This window comes from Belonocnema kinseyi, chromosome 2 (genome assembly GCF_010883055.1).
Source record: "Belonocnema kinseyi isolate 2016_QV_RU_SX_M_011 chromosome 2, B_treatae_v1, whole genome shotgun sequence".
In the NCBI taxonomy this organism is placed as follows: Eukaryota; Metazoa; Arthropoda; class Insecta; order Hymenoptera; family Cynipidae; genus Belonocnema; species Belonocnema kinseyi.
The window spans coordinates 157,960,222-157,964,251 of NC_046658.1; the positions used below are offsets into that span (position 1 = coordinate 157,960,222).

The window sequence follows — 4,030 nt, forward strand, 5'->3', positions numbered from 1 at the left end:
ATCATATTCTATATCTATTTGAATATGCGCGCGGATAACTACTAAAGATTGACTACACCTGTTCATTCAATTACGACACGTGACGGTCCAGTACGTCACACTTGTGCTATGAACTAGTTATGTTTTCCTTGCATGCAGACCGAGATAGTGAGGCGTGTGTGGGCTCCCTAACCTACTGCGCTTGCGTTAGGGCCGCGCGCTGGTTGGCTGCAGTTGGCGCGCAATTCAAAATAGGTGTTAGAAACAATTCTTGTAAAAAACATAAATAATTTCATTAAATGACAGAAAATAAAAATAAGTTATAAAAGTAGGTACTTCAGAAAAATTCCAGGATTTAAAAAAAATTCCAGGCGTATTCCCGTTTTTTTCCCGGCATAAAAAATTCCAGGCGTATTCCCGGTTTTTCCCGGTAGTAGACACCCTGTACACGGCTGAGTCCTCGTATTCTATCTGTTCCATTTTTTCCTCTTCCGTCATCACTTGTCGAGTCTGAGTCTGTTGACGTCTCTTCCGTTGCGCCAAAAAATGTTACGCGTCAAATAGATCGGGATTACCAGAAGTAATTACCACTTTAAATTGATATAAAATAGGTATAATTGGGAGCAACAAGTTACAATGTCTCTTGGACGAGCGGGTGGCGAGAACTCCTGGCCCGACCCGAAGGGGCGGTTTTTATAGGTTCGTATCGATTAGAATCAAGTAAAATATTGTTAAATTATCGAAACCTGAAAAGAAAATTAAAATTTTGAAATCCAAAAAAAAATGTTAAAAATTATGAAAAATTGCGAAAATCCCGAGTAAAATATTGTTAAAGTATCGACACCCGAAAAAAATGTTAAATTTTGAAATGAAAAAAATTGTAAAAATTATGAAAAATTTCAAAAATTTGGAGTAAAATATCGGTAAATGTTACGTACCGTCATTTTAATTGTCTATGTCTATTGTTTTTTTTTTAACTTTTGATACGTTGAGGCTTTCACAAACTGCCGAATGTAACTTTATGCTAGATTCGTTTTTATTAATGGGTTTAGTGATTATTACTTTCGGACTGAGAATGACATTGTTGCCGTGCTTAAATTCTGGGAGGGGTTGTGCGAATTCAAGAAGAGACAAAACCTTTTATTTCAGAGTGTAAAAATGTGTTGAATTTCTAACAAGTTTATTTAAAAGATAAAAAGAACGATACATTTTACATTACCCCATTTTTTGTAGTATAGAACTACCATTTTCCAGAAAGACTAGTTGTAGAAAGAAAGAGAATCTTTACTTTTCTTTCTATAATCCCTGTGGAAATGGGCGATTTTGAATTTTCCGCAGAACTTGCGCGTTTCACACATACATACAAGTAACTCCTAGTTCTTTTAGTTTCTTTTACAATTACCGTGGAAAAGAAATAGAATGTGCTTAGCAGGAAGAGCGACAGTACTTTAAAAAAATCCCCTCTTCTCTATTCTTTTCCTAAGTAATTCTAAATTAGAATTTTCCTTAGAAAATTATTCTCTCGTTTTGAGATTCGAGAGAAGAATCTTTCTCCATAATAATTGTCACGGTATCTCGTGTTCCTTTCACTAAGCTTTAAACTTAAAGCTTTAAAGCTTCAAAAAAAAAAATAAATAACTCGTCGGGCGAGTTCTTTGTCAAAATAGGATGTTAACGTCCGCACAGCGTTAATGACTATACCTCTTTTATAAATTGGAAACTTTACCTCTTTTATAAATTGGAGACTATACCTTTTTTATAAATTGGAGACTATTGACAACCGATCCCGAACCGCAGACGGGCGATTATAGCTTTAATTTTGAAAAACAAAAAGATACCGAGAGAAGAACCAACCACTAGTAAGTTCTTTCTCAGACTGCGATTTTGTTTCAGCTCTTTGGCTAATGGTAAACTCTTTGAATGGGAATATTTGATGACTTGGAAGTTAAATGTACGGAAGGATGGAACTTGCTGACTAATATTCATTGCAATATTTGCCCAAATTGATCGAACGCTATTTATTGCTGTTGTCAGCAATCTGCCAATTCGAAATCACATTTTTATGTGACGGGAGTATTTGCAACAGGGCTTTTGAATAGAATTCTTGTATTAGAATTCGTTGAATTAAAGAAATTAATTTTCAGTATTATTTTAATATTTCCTTGCCTTGATTCGACGATTAGGAAATGCTTTTGCAGTTACTTTAATTCAGCATTTCATGTATCTTGATATTCCTGTTGAATGCATGCTAGTGTTTATTATCAGTCAGCTGAATTGGAAGGTGGTGAAATTAGATGTGAAGAAATTAGAGGGGAAGCATTGGACTTAAACCACGAGCCGACAAGCATATACATATGTGAGACAATGCCCTATGTTTATAGCAAGGTGTAAGACCGGGTTGCAAGTTGTGTATGTAAGCGCAACTTTTCTTCCGTTTTCTACTCTCTTTCTACATCCTTTCTTCATGAAATCACTTAATTCTTATTGATATTTATTTATAAGTTATAGTTATAGGAGTTTCGCCTATAAACAAATGTTATTTTAATTTTGACATGCTTTCTTCACTTTGTTTGTAATGAAAGCATTTATGTCTCGTTCAGTTTGAAATAATTAAGTTTAATTATAAAGGAGACGTAAGAATTCACAAAGTATTGTCAGATTACTCGGTGCATATAAATATACACGTATCCGCGCATACTCATTCAGCTGGACGCGTGTTTGAAGTCAGTGGTGGTCTAGACTCAGTGCGTGGAATGAAGCGTGGTGCGGGTGGGTGAAGTTGTGCCAAGTGTTATATTAGTTTGTGGGACCCTGATGATAAGATGGCATTATTTAAGCCTAATTTGAGTTCGTGCCGGCCATGGATCCACGTTGTAATGATGTTTAATTGTGAAAGTGATCTGGAGTAGGATCCATAACGGTGGGGTGGCCACAACGTTACAATGATTAATAGGCTAGCTCGAAAGGGAGAGTGATTTTCGTGTGGGGCGATCACTGAGCAAGTTCGATTTGTCACTAATGATTTAATAAAATTACATTCATTACAAAGGAAAAAAAGGAATAATTACCAAGTACGTGGAAAAGATAGACTAAAAAAGTATACATATATACATGCATACATACATGATTATTGGAGGCTTTAAAAGGTTCGAGCGAGAGAGAAACAAATCAGTTATCACCGACCTGAGGTAAACAGAATTATTCACATAAAAATCCAAATATATGGTAATTCAAATAATTGGTATCCTCAAGATTCGTAGTATTAACGTTGGTCACTCGACCCTCACGTTAAGATGGCCACACGATATCTGACTTTTCCCGCGTTGCATAGATGCCATCCTTACTTCCCTTTATGAAAAGTTCATCAGAGGACGTTGACGCGTCACCTGGCGTCGTAAGCATTGAACCATATGTGTTGCTCGAGTAGTAAGAAGCAACGCGCATCGGATAACAGAAGATTAGGAGGAAGATGCTCGGATCGTGAGAAGGTCAATCGGGTAATAGAAGTATTGCAAGACATCGAAGAGCCACCTGTTGTCCAGATCATTGAACCTCCTATTACTCGAGTATTAAACTCAACGAGCCAGTGACCAAGTAACAGTATTTTGTTGTTAAAATGCAAGATTATTAACAAGTGGAGTTAACCATCTGTAAGGTGATCCGTGCCCTTCTTGTTATTAGGCAGTTAATCTCGTGGAAGTATGAAATATAGTGAGGAACATCGTCGGTAAAATAGCTTAAGAAGTGTGGTACCTCCTTTCCTTCTCTCTCACTCTCATTCTCTCTCTATTGATAAGCGATACAATTTAAAAGTATGCATTTTATTTAAAACATTAATTCAAACTCTAGTTAAGAGAATTGCCCGAAAATCAACACATAAATAAAAAATAAAAGAATTCCAAAAAGGAAATTAATAGAATTAAACAGCTTAACCTAATAACAAAAAGTCACAAAGTGAATCACATACAAATAGAAGGTGCGAACAACGTGTGGCCAAGTTAGAGATTGGATCGAAGTGACAGTTTTGTTTCAGCTAATAAAAATACAAAAA

The 4,030-nt window shown here is 35.9% G+C and overlaps 1 protein-coding gene across 1 annotated transcript in view; it reads left to right on the forward strand.

The window, feature by feature from the left end:
• LOC117167861 (cell division cycle protein 23 homolog) overlaps positions 1 to 1,977 on the forward strand; it is a 19,970-nt gene extending 17,993 nt beyond the window's left edge. Inside the window, exon 8 of the mRNA XM_033353075.1 lies at positions 1,873 to 1,977. The gene's annotated coding sequence lies outside the window, so the exon portion shown is untranslated. The remainder of the gene's footprint in view (positions 1 to 1,872) is intronic.
• Positions 1,978 to 4,030: the final 2,053 nt, after the last annotated feature.